Source organism: Lontra canadensis, unplaced genomic scaffold, assembly GCF_010015895.1.
Source record: "Lontra canadensis isolate GAN:19392208 unplaced genomic scaffold, GSC_riverotter_1.0 scaffold48, whole genome shotgun sequence".
Lineage (NCBI taxonomy): Eukaryota > Metazoa > Chordata > Mammalia > Carnivora > Mustelidae > Lontra > Lontra canadensis.
Window position 1 is genome coordinate 7,487,968 of NW_022631042.1, and position 19,320 is coordinate 7,507,287.

At 35.0% G+C, this 19,320-nt stretch overlaps 1 protein-coding gene across 7 annotated transcripts in view; it reads left to right on the forward strand.

Annotated features, from left to right (window-relative positions):
- The window catches only part of MAGI2 (membrane associated guanylate kinase, WW and PDZ domain containing 2), a 1,351,061-nt gene that overhangs the window by 772,222 nt on the left and 559,519 nt on the right, over positions 1-19,320 (forward strand). The window lies entirely within an intron of this gene.

Below are 19,320 nucleotides of genomic sequence, written 5' to 3' on the forward strand. Positions count from 1 at the left end.
AGCCAGAATCTGTTCTCTGTTCCAAATCTGGCTTTATTACTTAGCCACTATAAATACTAAATAACCCAGTTAGTGTGTCTGAACCTCAATAGAATTAGCTGTTAAAGGGGAATGGTAGCGTTGAAAAATATGAATAACAAGTTAATGTGATCACATTTATACATTTAAGTGACATCCACATGCATATAGCTTGTGTCTAATGAAATTATCTGTGTATGCATTAACTTTAAAATGATAAGACTTAAAAAGTATGGAGAACACTATTTTTATTCCGATTTCACAGTTACTCTATGTGTGAACTATATTTATATATTTGTTATTAACTTGAGAGATGAATCTAGTTTTACTATACTATAATTAATAGTGATATTACAAACAAAACTAATAATATATACATTGCTGCTTAGTGCGTAAAATACCTGAGGTCTACCATCAGCAAATAAGCTGAGTTCATTAGCACTTACTCCTTCATTTACTTGTGGGTGCCCAGTGGACTATAGTTATTTGAGAACTTAATATTTTAACTTTGTTAGAAGTATTAATATCTCTTCTTTTACTTAGTGCACTCCTACGGTAATTTAGGCTGAGACACATGACTGTTTTATGGCTAACACATTTACTTGCTTATTGTCACATTTACAGGAAATTTGGCAAAAATACCCAGGAAAAGAAAGTGGTTTACACATGAGTATTGTTTCTTGTTCACATTGTCAAAAATGAATAATAGTGGAAGTTGACTGAAAATATTTGGAATATAGAACACCTGAATGGCTCAGTTTGTTAATGTCCAACTCTTGGTCTTAGCTCAGGTCATGATCTCAGGGTCGTGAGATTGAGCCCCATGTAGGGCTCAGTGGGGAGTCTGCTTGAGATTTTTCTCTCTTCTCTCCTTCTTTCTCCCCCTTTGCTACACCTGCTCATGCTCTCTCTCTCTCTATAAAATAAACAAATAAATCTAAAAAAAAAAAAGGAAAGAGAAAATATTTTAAATACAAAGACTGTGTTGGTCATATAAGCTGCCTTACACTATGTAAGAAATAACTATCTGTATAAATCATAGAAAAGACTTATATCAAAGAAGTCAGAGTTTATAAACAATGAATTTTGTAGTGTATTTTCCTGTAGGCTTTGTGACATTATTTAGTGGCATTCACTAGTTTGCATGTCCGCAATAATAATGCATTGTATTTAATTACCTTACTTAAATATTATATTTGTGTAACAAAGAACCAGTGGCTTAACATATAGGAGCATCCCAAGAGTAGTATGATTAACATTATGACCTTTAATTTTTGTTTTTAAAAATAAAGACTGTGTCTAGATGGTGAAAAAATTAAACCAAATGTTCATGTTAAATTTCCACTAATTTCATGATAAACCAGATGTCATGAAATTTAATAGCAGTATTTAAAAATAAAGTCTTACTTAAATTTTAGGTTCCATTTAAATTTTGAGGGAACTATCCTGAAACCATTCAAATGTAGACACGTTTTGTGAACCAGGGAGGGTTGTCCTGAATCTACTTTAGGCATCTTTCCAGTGTTGAGAGTTTAGTTCTCTATAGTTTGGTGCCAGCTTGTTAATTGCCTCCATGTACATAGAACTGATCATTGACTAATAAGGCTGACTTGTATATATGACTCCAGGGAATCAGTACCATTGTTTGCAAATACACAAGGTGTAGTTGGATGAACAAGATACTCCTTTTTCAGGTCACATAACTATCTAGGAAGAAAAACTAGGGAGCATTCTCAAATCTCAGGATCTTTGGATTTTTCTATAGTTAAAGCTGAGAACCAGTAGAATTGACATTGTAATAAAAATCACTATTATTCCTTCAGGATTGATCATAAGCTCTAGGCTCAGGGTTACCACTTAGTGTGTTATTCTTCAAGGAAACCTGAGAAATGCCTCTTCTGCAGTTGACACTTCCAGAATATATAGAATAACAATCATGTGCTACTCACCTAGACAAAGAAAGACCTGAGAGCTTTTATATTTGTCAAACTTTAATGATATCCGTATCTCATGTGGTTTCTTCAGTAAAGTCCCAGTTTTTCTGTGATATTTTCCTCCTTCTGCAGTGTTTGGACCATTGTTCCCTTCCCTCCTCCTTGCTAGAACATTCTCATACCTTACCAGTACTCTAAAGCCCTCAGCCAGACTAAAAAATGCATCTTTGATATCTGCAAGTCCACTAAAGAAAATAGAAAATTGGGTTACTCTCGGTGTTAAGGTTATAGACCTATGAACTATGTTGGGTCTTTAAGACTGAGTCAAGCCCACAAACCAGAACATCAAGACTACTGATGCAGTTGGAGGTAGGGAGATACCCCTGCTGCTTCTTTCTCATAAATACTTAGCAACTTGTACATTTCTTGCCAGGAACTGGGAACCCATTCTATTATTATTATTATTATTATTATTATTAACAAAGATCAAGGAAGTCCTCTATAAAATGTTTAGTTAAGATGCCCATCATTGAGAAAAACCAGTCTTACAGTGTTCATCCCCACTACCCAGTTTCAAACAAGAAATACCTACCTGAAAAGTTGTTATGAGGAAGAATATATTCTTTTAAGTTTTTCTCATATGTATGTATTTTTGTCTCATTGTCAGTAAATAATTTTAATCTTGGTGAATAGATGTAGGTATAATGGAGTTTGTCTATTTACTGGAAACAAGATGGACTGTCCTGAATTGCAGATCCGCCTCTTAGAAATTGGCTCCAATTACTTGTTCCAAAAGAACAATTCTTTTACTTACCTGAGGCTGCAAGGAAGGCCTTAGCACGCTTGAGTTACTATCTACAGTCATGCCACATGATCCCAGGCAATGTTTTAGCAGATTCTTGAAGTCTTTTCTCTGCAGCACCAACTCCTAAGTCTCATTTCAGTCTGCTTTGTATAGCTGCTGAATGCCTTTGCATGCAAATGGCCCAAAGGTCTTGGTTCTGAGGGATCATCAGGTCTTTGTAAACAGCCTCTTTTGTCATGACTTGAACGATCCCATCCTTACCTTTTTATATCGAGTCAAGTTTAAAATTAAGTTAATAGAACAAAGCCCAGTGGTGAGCCTGATGTAAAATCAAGTAACAGACAATATGAACCTTTAGGTCAGGACTGAAGGAGTAGGCTTCATGTGGAACACAGACCACAGAGCTCTCTTAAATGCAAATAATTCCTTTAGGATTAAGATCACATGTAGGTATAAGTGAGAGTAGAAATAAGTAAGTTGATCTGGCAATCTAAAGAAGTATTCTAAGTGCCTGGAAGGAAGCCCTGTCTTTGGGAACTGTCCGCAGTGCTGAATTACCCATGAATCCTGAATCCATGAATCCTGCCTGACCTCCTTCTTCCAGTTGTCTGCAATGTTGCATTCATGGTGTCACTGACCATCCGCACCAGTTGTCTGCCTCAAACTTTGTTCTGAATGTCATTATTAACTAACCCCGTGTCTCCTGAGCTGTGCCTGGAATCTCATTTCATTAACTGATCTACTGAGATTATCCACAGTCATGTTCCAGAGCAGTACTTCTGTTGTATCATCAATTACCGTATTTTGCTATTGTGCTTTAAGTGGAAATAAGACTATTTTTCTATCTGTTGAAGAAGCCACTGATCCTAAACTTCAGTGTTTCCTTTAGATAAACATAACTTCAATTATAATATTGCCCCAGTTTTTAAGAAGACTAAGTCAAGACCAGCAAATTATTTGGGCATCTAACAGAATATAGTATAAATATGACAACTCACTGTCACTTCAATTCTGTGGTTTTTCCTAGACATAAATCTAACATATATGGACTTGAGCCTACTGCAAACACACCTTTACCTTTTTTAAACAGTTTTATAACAGGAATTATGAAACTCAATATGTTCACTTCTGTACATAAAAGTATGGTCCTTCCTGGTATAGCACATAAAATCCTGTAAAAAAAAAAAAAATTATTAAGTACCTGGTGCCTGGGTGGCTCAGTCGGTTAAGCAGCTGCCTTTGGCTCCAGCCATGATCCTGGGGACCTGGGATCGAGCCCTGCATTAGGTTCCCTGCTCAGGGGAGAGTCTATTTCTTCCTTTCCTTCTGCCCCCTCTCTCTTCCCCCACCAACCTGCATATGCTTTTGCAGGCACGTACTCCCTCTCTCTCTCTCAAATGGGCAAATAAAAAGTCTTTAAAAAAATTACTAAGTACAAATAATTTTCTGTGAAAATAAGCAGTTCATGATGAGAGAAGAGAAACAACAAATTTTACATAAATCCATTTCATTTTACTAAAATCAGTATCAACTTTTTTAAAAAATCATAGCCTTGATACATTTATTATTGAAATGAGAATTTCTGTTTTCAATCAAGATTAACATTGGGTGATAAAGGGATACTGAAACCAAAGAAAAATCATTACTGGTACTATAAATAGTATTGAGAAATACTGTTCTTCTAACAATCCAAGTTTCTACCCACTGAAATGTAAATAATATTTCCTGAAGGGCAGATCAGTGCTTAAATTAATGCTAAGATTGTTGTCATTCCAGGAGACCAAAATGAGATAAAATGTTTTTCTTCTTCCCTTACACTCTATTACAAGAGAAAATTTTTACCATGTAAATAATAACCTCTGTAACAACAGTAGATTCTTAGAGCTTGCAGTTAAAGGGGTCCAGTTGTTATTATATATACAGATTATAACATGTTTTTATTTTGATTCTTGCTCCTTTTTCTCTCTTTTGGCAGTATTCCTACGGTGGAAGATTCTAAGCCATACATTTGGGTGTTCATTTTAGGAACACTAAACATTTACACATAAAGCTCATTAAATCTTTATTTGACCAGTAGAGGAAAACACATTAGTGAAGTTTTACACCCCTTTGGGATCTTATAATGCCAGGTTTTTCTTTTTCTTTCCTTTTTTCTGTAAGTGATTCCATCTGTATTTAGAGCTGTTGACAGAGGGTATATGATTTTTTGCATGCTGCTTTGCTCTTGTGTAAGGCACAAAGCTAGACATATTATTGTGCTTTAAAATTGACAGAATATCCTTTTGGTTTGGGACCTTTTGTAAATTCAGCTTTTTCCAAAATATGTAATGCAAATGCTTATTTCTAAGTATTTTTCTCCCAAAAGAAACTAGAAGAAACAAATCAAGCAATTAATTAACTAATTTAATACTATTACTATCATATAAATTATAACTTAAAGACTAAAGTCAGGGAACATGAAATGACTTGCTTGTTATTACCGAAAGTACAACATTAACCAGTTTACTATAGCTCTATAAATTTTTATTCAGTTGTAGTTAAAAGGAATAGGAACTGAGTTTTTGGAGCATGTCGTTAAAATAAAGGCAATATTCATGGGCATAGGACTCACTTCAGCTCTCTCACAACCCACAATGGTAATAATAGGTAAAGCCTAGGTTTCCAAAACCGTGATAGTCAAGATTTAATTAATTTCCTTCAAGGTCATGTCTTTAATCACAATGATTTTCTAACTCCTGTATATATCCCGAGTAGTTTTTTTTTTTTTTTTTCTGAAACAAATTAAGACTTCACCTGAAAAAAATGTAATGCCACTCATTTCATGGGAAGAAAAAAAATGCATGACTTTAAAATTTTTGCTGGTATTTCCACTGCCTCAGCAAGCAGACTTATTTGCCTTTCCTGACGGGATGGATATTTTCAGATGCTCTGAGTTGTCTTACTTTAAGCTGACTCATTTCATAGGAGACACACAGGAGTTTTGGTCACCTTGATTACTGTGGTCTTCTACATGAGAGCATATGTTTCTGAAATAATATCAACACAGTGATGACCAACGACTCTTGCCATTAGTGTTAGATTAGACATACAGACATTTTGAAAGAGATGTTTTACTTGCCTCAGTTATTTTCAGTGCTGTCTGAATGTGCCCTTCCAAAGTTTTTTTCAGAGACTTCATTTTGTTTCATAGACTAATGACTTGAAAACTATAAACTAACATCCTTCTTTACAAAAGTCAGCTTTGTATTTGAATTTCAAATCTGAAAAGTAAAACTTCTTGAGACATTCTTTCTTATATCTTTCATAGTCCTGCTCTGAAGAACAAAAGAGTCTAGAATCTGATTGACCATGGATGTTCTTTCTCTGAGGAGAAAGAACACTGCTGCCCTGTGTTTAAAAAAAAAGGAATCATGTTATAGAGGAGTCACACCACATGAAAGCTCTTCCTTGTTGAAGGCTTAGAAACTCTGGCAATTAAAAAAAATAAAAAAATATAAAAGAAGCTCTGACAATTATGGGAAATCGTTCAAACACTAGATTAAAATTTAATATGGTGATACAGTCTGTCCTTCCTTATGTAATCATTAGCTCTCTTAGATCTGTTATAGGTTGTATTTGTAACAACCAGATAAAATTAGGATACGTGGTTAACATACTGCATGAGACTGTTTTCATGAAAGCAAGTTCTAAAGACCTACAAATGTGAATTTTAAAAGACCAGTTAAAAACACAGATCAATATTAATTATTAATTATAATAAAATGGAGAGTTTGACTTATACTGTCTTCAGCCTATTTATATTAGCTATTCTGGCCTCCCTTCTGTTCTTTGAACAGAACAAACATATTTCTACCCATCTGGGATCTTGAATTTGTCATTTTATTCTCCATGGCTACTTGTTTTACAAATAACTACATATTTCATTTTCTCACTTTAAGATTTTCATTTAGAAGTCTTCAGGAAACTCTTACCTGACAACCGAATCTAAAATTGCACCTGCCAACATTCTCCGACCCGTTCCTCTGATTTGTTTTTCATCGTAGTTACTATATAACTGAAATTATAGCTTGCATCTTATTTGGTTATTGTCAGTATCCAAACCACTTGAATGTAAACTTTAAAAGGTCAGAAAATTTATTTGGATCACTGCTAATTCTTAAGTTTAGGGTGGCCTCTGGCACCTAGGAAGCACTCAGTGAATATGAGTTGAATAAATGAATGGATGCCTAGATTCTTTCCTCAAACTCAGCAATGGAAAACCCTTTTTCTCACATAGAAATAGAGCGGGGCCTGAGACCCTAGGACACATCCACTTCCTAATTCAAAATGTTCTAGGTCAATAGTGTGGAGTTGCAGCACCAATTTGACCTCAGAATCTTGCACTAGATTAAGCTTGTATGAGAATTGTACTAATTTCATTCTTGTCTTAATTCTCCTGATTAACCTTGTGAACCTCTATTCTGAGTTCCCATACCTGTTTGTCTGTCAGTACCCTGCAAACTATAACACTGTCTCCAAAATATAGTTCTTACCTTGCTATGGTCATTCCTCATAGTTTGGCTTTTTCACTACAGTAATTCATGATTTGTCAAATCACTCAAAATCAAAACCTATAGACTTGGCCAACAAAACTATATCTCCTAATAAACCCCTTCTCCACTCAAGTTCTGTTGATTGTACTTACCTAAATACTTCTTGGACTTATGCCCTTTTGTACAATTCCTTTCTTGTTCATGTTCTTTTTATTTTTTTTCTGTAAGTATTACAAAGACTTTCTTGATTTCACTACCTTCAGTACAGAAAGTCAGTGAAGAGTTGGAGAATAGAAGTAATGAGGCCAAACCTTTGGAGAGAGAAAAAGATGCTAGGTTGTATTAGAAAATATGCAAATTCAGAAAGTTATTTTAAAACAAAGGAATTAATATGTGTGTTCTCTCACTAAAGAAATGTAAAGGCATTTTAATTAACGTGGACCTATGGTGCTTGGAATACATAACATTTCACTAACATTTTCTGGCTGGTTTTCAATAAACTATAAGGGAGCATGAGTTTCTTTATTTTTTTTTATTCTTAGAGAATTAATGGAAATCAAATTTTCTTCCATTATTAATTCTACACTGCTAATAAGATTTCTACTCCCGCCTCATCCTTCTCTTTCTTTCATTTTACATGAGAATGGCTTTAAATTTTCTTATAATGTGTGAAAGTTTTATTTCTTTCACCAAATAGTTAATGGACTAAGTGATAAATATGAAAAATTCATAATTTAAATTGGAATACTGATGATAACCCACACACTGAACACAACATAAGGAGTCAATATATAGGAAGCTCAAACTGAGATGAATCTTATGTTGATGGGTAAATCAAAGAAAAAGAGTTAATTTAAATTTTTCCAATGAGTTTTCTTTCTCCCCATCCCCACACTTTCCTTCCATACGTAAGAATGTTACTCAACAGGCTTGCACTTGACTAGAAAAACCCGTCCTCTGACACTGTGACCTGGTATTGGAGGGTGCTGTTTCCCAAGGGCATCTGTTCCCTCACGGCTGGTCCACAAGAACAGAAAGATTTCTCCAGGTCAGGTCCCTTAGGATTATTTCCAAGAGGATTCGATACTTCCAATTTCTACTCCCGTTCTCTGAGTTCTCCATTAAACTTCCAGAGGAAAAAAAAATCTGATGCAACTATGTGGTTTCACTAGAGAGGAAGCAAGCATTATTACACTTGAAGTCTAACTTGTTGCAGCAAGGGTGCTTCCTATCATTTCTACCTTCAAGGATGTTCAGGAACACTCATTTTCAAATAGTATTTGCAAGTTTGCTGATGTTAACCGCTCTCTTCTCCTCTGTCCTCCCTCAATTTAATAAGTCTCATTTACAGTAAAATGTAGCAACAAATTAGGAGAGGGTGCATGCAATGATTTATGTAAGGGAGAGAGAAGTGGGGTTGGAACCTCCTGAAGGCCGACACACTGACAGCCTGACAGTGATTGAGGACAGGGGGAAAGTACAAAAAGTGTACAGAAGAAATTAAAAAACAGTGTCATCTAGGGTCATTTGTTATAGGGGAAGCACTCATCAGTCTCCCAGAGGACAACAGAATATTGCAACCCAGCAGAGCTATTGATTTTCCTAATAATGACCCCGAGCTATCCAGAAAAGGTTAAGTCATATGCAGAAAAGTAATATTTGAGGAAGATTTCCTTCAAAGGTGATTAAAATTTAAAAGTTTGAACTTCTGAAGGAAAAGGCTAGAATATTCACCTAAATAGAATACCACAGTCCCCCTGAAAATGCCAAGGAAACGAGATGAAATATTTTAGCTATTTTCTGACTGGAAACAAATTATATGTATTCAAAGTTATATTCAAATTAACTCTTGATCAAATTGTCTCAATAATTTATAAACACATACTATAAATGCAAATACATGATTTTCTTATGTCCCAAACCATTTTAAGTGTATGTGAATATTCTTAAGAAAAATGACTAGATAGTCTCCAATTATAATGAAATTAGAAGCTACATATTCCTTGGCCTTGGTAATGTTTGTCATTTTTTTTTTAGTCAGAAATCCTATATATTGTATATTTGCAAAGCACCTAATGAATATGCTAGAATTAAAATAGATCTATAACACTACTGGTACATTACCAAACTGTTAAAATTAATGTATTAATAAAATGCAAATGTTCAAGTTCATCCATTTTTTTTAAGTCTTAGTGTAACAGTATGTTGACTTTTTCTTACTTTTTGAGACAGCCACCTTTCCCCCAAGGATCTTGAGGAGTGATAGGTAGAGGCTACTTTCTCAAAGCCCCAGTTGAGAAGGAAATATTATATCATTACCTTGGTTTATTTTCATGAAAAGCTGACATTCAGAGTGTTACATATACTCATCTTTGAAGCAAAGCATATTAATCAGAAGTTAAATGTATTTCACACTGGAAAATTTTCTTGTCCCATTACAGTATCACATTTTTCCTTTATATTCATAGTCCTGCCTTTGCACTAACCTCTTTTTAGTACTCTTGTTTGTTTTCTTTTCAATTATTTAGCTCCTGTCATATTTTCATTCTATCACAATTCAGATTTTTCCTTTATTTACATATAATTTTTTAAGTTTTTATCTAAATTCCAGTTAGTTAGCATACAATGTACTAATAGTTTCAGCTGTACAATATAGTGATTTAACACTTCCATACAATATCCACTGCTCATGGCAGGTGCCCTCCTTAATCCCCATCACCTATTTAACCCATCCCCCCATCACCTCCCCTCTGGTAACCATCAAGTTTGTTCTCTACAGTTAAGAGTCTATTTCTTGGTTTGCCTCCCTCTCTCCCCCCTGCTTTGTTCATTTGTTTTGTTTCTTAAATTCTACATATGAGTGAAATTATATGGTGTTTGTCTTTCTCTGATTGACCTATTTCGCTTAGCATAATACTCCTGGCTCCATCCCTGTCATTGTAAATGGTAAGATTTCATTCTTTTTTATGTCTGAGTAATATACATACTCTGATATTTATAGCAGCATTGTCTGCTGTAGTCTAATTATGGAAACAGCCCTAGTGTCCTTCAACTGATGAATGGATAAAGAGGATGTGGTGTATATATACAATGGACTATTACTTAGATTTTTTTACTTATAATTCAAGTGTTTTGTTCTACCCAAATCTCACTGATTATTTGCTTTCTTTATTCTTGCTTTGTTTATCCTTTGCTTTCTTCTGAAAATTGGTATCTTATATTCCTACCAAATTCCTACTTTATATTCTAAAAATCTTCCCCTGTTGGGATATGCTACATTTTATGCTTCATTTGGTCTTATTCCTTTGTTTTTGCTCTTACATTTCAATACTTTTTTTTTTTTTTTAAACTAGTAAGCTATAGGTAACAGCAATGTGAGTAATGGAGATGATATTCACAAATGTTCCCATAAGACAGTGGCTTGTTGAATACAGCAGAAATTTATTTGAAATGATTTCTCTGTCCTGCGTAAGAAACAACACTGCCCTAGAAATGTGCATAAATATGGGTGTTTTGTTCAAAATAAGTTGTGTGGTTTGGCATGTTATATGCCTAAAAACTGATGTAATTTACCCTGATTCACCACTTTTTCTATGTAATTCAGAAACCCGAATGGTATATTGGTAATTGCCCTCTTGTCCAATGGGTCTTACTTACTTGATATTTGCCTGAATGGAACCAATAATTTCAGTTAATACTTTACCTCCTTTTCTCTTTATCATTTAATAAATTAAATTATTATCCATGAGGATGAAAATATATAACATTTTCTTCTTTATTGGTCTTTACTCTTCAAAATCTCATCCTTTTATCTAGGCAACCCTTCTTAGTAGTGATTAGGAGGCTATTGGGGAAGGGGATAAAATAATCTTCTGAGTATATAAAGATATTAATAACACAGACATGACTTTATTTTCAATTCTTTTTATTTCTCATTTTATTCTTTAATTTGAAATTTCACTTCATTTTGAAACCATCCCCTGTAAACATTCAGTCTCATCTTGGTTAATCACGTCCTCTAAATTCTTGTTGCCTATTATTTTCTATTCTGGGTATCCTTACAATTATCATCGATTTAATTCTATTATATACAATTTGAGATCACACTTGCTTCTTGGTAGACTCCTATAACTTCCTGTTACAGAATTAGACTCAGAAATATTATTTAATGGAATTATTTATATTCTTCCAACATGGGTTTCCAATTACTTAAAAAGTGTTTTTGCTTTCCATGTTTCATTTAAATTTTGCATAATTCCTCTATTCATGAAAAAAATGCTTCCTCATGGCATCTATTTTATAGAAACAAGAGAAATAATAGAAATATATAGGAAAGTAAAGGTACATTCCCAAGAGTGAATGAAAGTAGATCATGCCTCAAAATAACTAAATATTGATCAAGGTCTGTCAAAGGTAACAAAATGCATTAAATATGAGCATGAAAATATTGAGACAGAATTTTGCGAATCTAGAATTTAAGTAAGGAAGGGACGCTGCTAGGGGAAGGGAACAGCCAAGTTGTTAGAGAATGGACTTTGACAGGCCTTGCCAAGGCACAGTCATTTCAACTTGTAGAACAGTCATTTGAATTCTTTTTGTGCTAGCAATCCACTTTCAAGTACAAGAATTGTTGGCACTGTGCTTGAAGGAATTAAATAGTGCTATAATACTGCAGTTTTCAGAGAGCTACAATACTGCAATCTTAAAAGCTGGGTAATTATTTGATGGAGTTGTTTGCATCCCAGGCTGCACGCTGTATTCTAGAAAGTTCTGACCTCTTTGAAGTCAACTAAACCATATCCTCATGTCCATCACATTTATTGAAACAGAATCTGTGAGGGGGAAAGCAAAAATGAACTATTGGGACTTCATCAGGATAAAAAGCTTTTGCACAAAGGAAGCAATCAACAAAACTAAAAGGGAACCTATGGAATGGGAGAAGATATTCACAAGTGACATATGAGATAAAGGGCTAGTATCCAAAACCTATAAAGAATTTATCAAACTCAACACCCCCCAAAAATATAATCCAGTCCAGAAAAGGGCAGAAGAGATAGCTGATACTTCTCCAAAGAAGACCTACAAATGGCCAACAGACACATGAAAAGAAGCTCAACATCACTCCGCATCAGGGAAATAAAAATCACAGCCACAGTGAGATACCACCTGACACTGGTCAGAATGGCTAAAATCAACAACAGAAGAAACAACGAATGTTGGCAAGGATGCGGAGAAAGGGGGACCCTCCTACAACTATTGGTGGAATGCAGACTGGGCAGCCACTCTGAAAGACAGTATGGAGGTTCCTGTGACCCAGATACCCTGTGACCCAGCTACCCTGGGTCCCAGCATTTGCACTACTAAGTATTTACCCAAAGAATACAAAAATACTGATTCAAAGAAATACATGCATCACAATTTGTTTTTAAGATTTTATTATTTATTTGAGGGACAGAGTGAGAGCAGGAGCAGGGGGGAGGGGCAGAGAGAGAGGGAAAAGCAGACTCTCCACTGAGCAGGGAGCCAGACTCTCAAGGAGCTCAATCCCAGAAACCTGAGATCATGACCTAAGCCCAGGCAGATGACTTAATCTACAGACCCACCCAGATGCCCCATCCCAATATTTATAGCAGTGTTATCTAAAATAGCCAATTATGGAAATAGCCCAAGTGTCCATTGATTGATGAATAGATAAAGAAGATGTGGTACATACATATACAATGCAATATTCCTTAGCCATAAAAAAGAATGAAATCTTGCTATTTGCAGTGACATTGATGGAGCTAGAGAGTATTATGCTAAGTGATATAAGTGAGTCAGAGAGACAGATACCATGATTTCACTTATACATGGAATTTAAGAAACAAAACAGATGAACATAAAGAAAGGAAAAGGAAAATAAAATAAGATGAAAACTGAGAGGGGAGCAAACCAAAATAGATTCTTAACTATAGGAAACAAACAGGGTTGCTAGAGGGGAAGTGTATGGGGGATGGGGTAATTTTGTAATGGGCATTAAGAGGTCACTTAATGTATTGAGCACTGGGTGTTATATGCAACTCATGAATCACTAAATTCTACCCTGAAACTAATAATACAGTATATGTTTACTAAATTGAATTTAAATTAAAAATTTCAAAAAAAAAAAAAGAGAGAAAGAAATAGAATCTGTCCTCATTTGCAGCCAAAAAACAAGTTCTAAAAATATGTTAGAATGCAGAAGATAGCCAGTGAAGGACTGCAGTGCTCCAGGAAACAAAGAATTGATAGGGATGCACTGTGACCCAGAGAAAGCAGAGATATTTGTCCAAGTATACAGATGAAGCCTAGGAATTGCAAGGGCAAATGCCAGTCTTGAATCTGCCACGAATTTGGTTTTCAGACCTGTACTGAGAAGGCATTAGGAGAACATGAGCACTATATTTAAATGACTGATGAGTTGCACAGGATAGAGTAATGTGACTTGTTCTGAGTGACCTTGAGGAATGGAACTAGACAAGCAATAGATAAAGAGAGAAGGATTGTGACTTGATATAAAGAAATGCTTTCTAATATCCAGGGCTAATAAAATAATAAACCGAATGCATTGGTAAATAGTTGGTAGGGTTGTCGAACCTGGGCTAAGAGCTCTCTTGGCAGTGCTGTTCTCGAGGGGATTCATGGGTAAATATTTGGACTGAAATAACTACAACATCAAAACATCAAAAATAATACTAGATATGATGGTTTATCTTATGTGTCAACGTGATTGGGCCATGGGTTGTCCAGATATCTGGTTAAAAATTGCTTCTGTGCATGTCTGAGAGGGTGTTTCTGGAAGAGACGAGCATTTGAATTGGTGAACAAAGTCAAGCAGATGGCCTTCTCAAAAGTGTGTGGGTATTACCCAGTCTGTTTAAAGCCTAAGTAGAACAAAAAGTTTGAGGATGATTGAATATGCTGTCGGCCATACTGAGCTGGGACATTGATCTTCTCCTACCCCTTGGTGCTCCTAATTCTCAGACCTCAATAGCCTATTCTGTTTTTCTGGAGAACCCTGACTAATACATTGGGTACTGTGCTTTGCGTACACAATAATTTTCACAGTGCTTCTTTAATGAAAGTATTATTTTAATCCTTTTCATGGAGGAGGAATCTGAAGTTCAAAGATGGTTAGAAACTTGTAGGAGGGCTCTCAGGTAGTAAGTGACAAATTTGAGATTGCTTCCAACATTTTTTGACACAGAATTTGTGCTTGGAATAACATTTTCGCATTGGAAAGGTATTCAGTCAATGCAAGGTCAGTTTTGCTTATTTTCTTTTCCATAACTGGATGACTGGCTCCAAGTCTCCGCTCTTCTAGTTGTGCCTTTGTGACTTTCAGGCTCCTTCTACCATAATATCCCATCATTCTAATCCACATGTTTACTAATGTGTACTTAGAAGAACACAGGACAGTGAAATTCCACTCCCACTCTCAAAGAGGGAGGAAATAGTCTGAGGTCAAACAAGTTTGGAAAATATAGAATACTGCCACCATATCATCCTTGAAAGATTTATATTACAAATTTGTATTTTAACGTTTTGAGAAGTCCTACAGTAAAGAAACCTGTTTGAATTTGTATTTCTGACCTTTTCAAACCTGCTAGACTATGGAACTAATTGTCATGGAGCTCTATTAAGATATCCCCAGAACCAGTGTTTTTGGAGCACATGTTTGAAAGCAACACTAACATTCAACCCTGCAGGCCTCCATTGTATACCATGAAAGTCAAGTGATTGAGCTGGATGCCCTTTAAGAGTTCTTACAGCCTACAATGTATAGTACTGGTATTCTGTCCACACAACCAAGTCTGTACTGACTAGTCATTAGACTCTGCCGCTAGAAACCTGACCATGTCAGTTTGCTGTCCCTCAAAGTAAGCCAGAAAGGAGAGACCAGAGGTGATAATAAAGACAAAAAATGGTTATGTCCTCAAGACCAGTATTATACCTACAGTGATTTCAAAACAATATTTCTTAAATTTCTCTTTGCATAACTTAAGTGCCTAGCATCCCTCTAACCACACAAGAAGTATTTTATTATGTAAGTCAACATAGTCATACCAGGAATTAAATTATGTTAAATTAGAAATTTTAAGTGAGACACTAAGATACAATAGCCATTAATAATGACAATAGTAATATGATGAAAATAGCAATAAGAAACCTTTGCTGTATCTTAGACTCTATTCAAAGATGTAGAATTAAGTAGATATAATCATTTAATCTCCACAGATATAAATGAAGATATAATTTTTCTTCATAAAAAAACCTATAAAGTAGATGTCCTAACATTATTATTCCCATTATGTAGATGACACTGAAGCCCAGGAAAGTAAAGGAAACTGAATCCCAAACTCAGCAAGTGGCAAGAAGCTGGCATAGAATAATTAACCTGCATGACCTCAGATCAAGAGAGGATCTTAATTTGTGTTCTCTGCAGTTTGGGAAACCCAGTAGACTGGTATCTATGTTGATCCTAACAAATCAAAAGGCTAGGCATCCAAATGAAAAGGAAGTAGTAAAATTGTCCCTATTTGGAGACAAAACATGTTCTTATATATAGGAAATGCTGAAATCTCCATAAAAACAAAAAGCCCATTAGAAGTAATAAATGAATTCAGTAAAGTCATAGGATACAAAATTAAAAAAGAAAACAGTGTTTGTTTGTTTGTTTTTTATACCAACAACAAACTATCTGAAAGGAAATTAGGGAAATAATCCCATTTACAATAGTACCAAAAAGAATAAAATACTTAAGATAAACTTAAGTAAGGAAGTAAATATTTGTATACTGAGAATTTCAAAACATTAATGGTAAAAATTTAAAGAAGACACAGACAAATGGAAAGATAGCCCATATTCATGGATTGGAGGTTTTAATATTATTAAACAGTATGGTAGTGGCTTAATGAAAGCATATAGACCAATAGAACTGAATAGAGAGTCTGGAAGTAGATCTACACATGTACAGTCAACTGATGTTCAACAAGGATACCAAGAATATATAATGGGAAGAGAATAGTTTCTTCAACAAATGGTGCTGGGAAAATTGGATATCCATATGCAAAAGAGTAAAATGGGACCATTAATTTATACCATACATAAAAATAAACTTAAAATAGATTAAATACTTAAAAATAAAACCTGAAACCACAAAATTATTAGAAGAAACCATAGAGGGAAATCTTCGTGACATTGATCTTCACAATGGTTTCATGGTTATGACACCAAAAGCCAGGCAACCACAACAAAAATAAACAGGATTATATCAAACAAAAAACTCCTGTAAAGCAAAGGAAACAATCAACAGAGTGAAAAGGCAACCCACTGAATAGGAGAAAATACTTGCAAATCTTGTATCTGATAAGGAGCTAATGTACAAAATATATAAAGAACTCATACAACTCAATAGCAAATAATTAAAATAATAATCCTGTTTAAAAATAGGCAAAAAAATCTGAATGGACATTTTCCCAAAGAACACATACAGCTGATCAACTGGTGCATGAGAAGATGTTCAACATCACTAATCATCAGGGAAATGCAAATAAAAACCACAGTGAGATGAACCCTCCCAATGAAATAGAATGGCTATTAACAAAAGGACAAGAAATAGCAAATTTTGACAAGGATGTGCAGAAAAGGGAACCCTTGTGCACTGTTTGTGGAACTGAAGCCACTGTGGAAAACAGTATGGACGTTCCTCAAAAAATTGGAATTACCATATCATCCAGCAGTTCCCCATCTAGGTATTTATCTGAAGAAAATGAAAACACTAACTCAAAAAAATACATTCTCCCCCATGTTTATTGCAGGATTATTTATAGCAGCCAAGATACAGAAACAACTATGTGTGGATGAATGGCTAAGGAAATTGTGGTATATACAGTTGACCTTTGAACAATGTCATAAGGAAGGGCGCCTGGGTGGCTCAGACTTTAGGCATGTGCCTTCTGCTCAGATCATGATCCCGGGGTCCTGGGATGGAGCCCAGCATTGAGCTCCTTGCTTAGCAGGGAGCCTGCTTCTCCACTCTCCTACTCCCTCTGCTTGTGTTCTCTCTCTCACTGTGTCTCTCTCTGTCAAGTAAATAAATAAAATCTTTAAAAAAAAAGTCACAAGAAAGAGGAAAACATTTACAGTACTGTACTATATTTACCAATACTATAAATTTATGTCATCTGTTTATAAGATGAATTGTCTGTCAGTACCTATATCAGTATTGTCTTATTTAATACAAAACACCTTGTAGTACTAGCACTAGATATCAAAAATAAAAAAGTAATAATGTGAAAAAAATCATATTTATTTCCAGGTAAAATGCTTCATGCATTGATAACAAAGAAGCAGAAATATGATTGCTTTATGGTAGCCTAGTGTAATCTATTGGAATGCTTCACAGTAGCCTAGCCTATATATTAATGAATGAATGATTGTAAAATTTTTATGGCATACAGTATCACTATCATATTTATAATAGAGTATTGGAAACATTTTTATGTGATGATAGATTTAAACTCAGTTTCTCCAATTACGAGAGAGAGGTAATTTTTTCTTGATTTGACTTTTCTAGGTGACACAGTTCATCTGAGCGTTTTTTCAAATTTCAAATTTTCAAATTTCCACAACCTCCAAAAATTTTTCCAATATATTCCTGGAAAAATAGCCACATGTAAGTGGGCCTGTGCATTCAAATCCATGTTGTTGAAGGGTCAACAGTATATACTATTCAGATATAAAAAATAATTAAATCTTGCCATTTGCAACAACATGGATAGCCTCAATGGCACTATGCTAAGTGAAATAAGTGAAAGGAAGATAAACAACTTATACCCTCTCTTATATACAGAATCTAAAAACAAACAAAAACCAAAAAAAAGCTTATAGATAGAGTACAGATTGGTGTTTGCAGGAGGTAAGTGTTGTGGGGGTTGGAATGGGTGAAGGGGGTAAAAAGGCAAAGCAAACGAACAAAAACCTCCCAAAACACTAAAATATATAATGAGCAATGACTATTTCTGGAAGACAGGAAACCAGAGAAAGAGAACACAGGTTTATTAACTTAATCTAATTCTATTATAATCATTTGTTTATAAGTCTTTTCCACTGGACATTAAGCCTTTTGATTCAGGAAGAATTCATTATTTATGTTCATCGCCCAGGAACACACCATATCTGTCACATAGTAATCAATAAATTGCTACTGGAAGCAGGGAAAAAATGGTTAATCTCCAAAATATATAAGGAACTCCTACAGCTCAAATGATTTAAAAGATAATAAAAACAAACAAAAAAACCCCTAATAGCCCAATTTAAAAATGGGCTATAGACTTAAATAGATATCTCTTCAAAGAAAATCTTCAAATGGCCAATAGTTATATGAAAAAATGCTAAATGTCACTTGTATGGTTGACTACTAATGAGATGCGATATATGAGGCAGTTTTCATGCAAAGGTTGCTCACTACGAAGGAAGAGCCCTGTGAAGTGTCTCTAACTTCTAACAATTACAGGCACTGTAGGCTTAAGACACTGGGCCTTACCCCTAGACTTATGCTGTTGTAGGCTGGAAAATACGTTCATCTCTCTCTGCTTCTTCAGGTTAATCTGTCTGGGTTGAAAATCCTCAGCAAGAGTGTTTGACTGACCGAGATTCGGTTACATGTCTGCACCCTAGCTGCCCAAGTTCAGAGTGATTTTTTTTTTTTTTTTCATACCTCTGGGGTGGGAAAACAGGATCCTTATTCTCACAATATTCACACAACGATGGACTTCTTAAGCAAAGAGAAGGGGTTCAAATGCTGGACAAACTAGCAGCAACAATCCTGCCCAGCTGCAGTATTATAGGCACTGGGCAAAGGGCAAAGGTCCTCATAGGAGGTATATTCAAAAAGCACTGACATCTGGGTTATTATTGTTAATATAATTAATTCCGTTAGTGTTCAGGCTCTCAGACCTTGGAAAATTTGTGATATATTTACAAGTTTGTATAAAGGATGGGGAAGAGA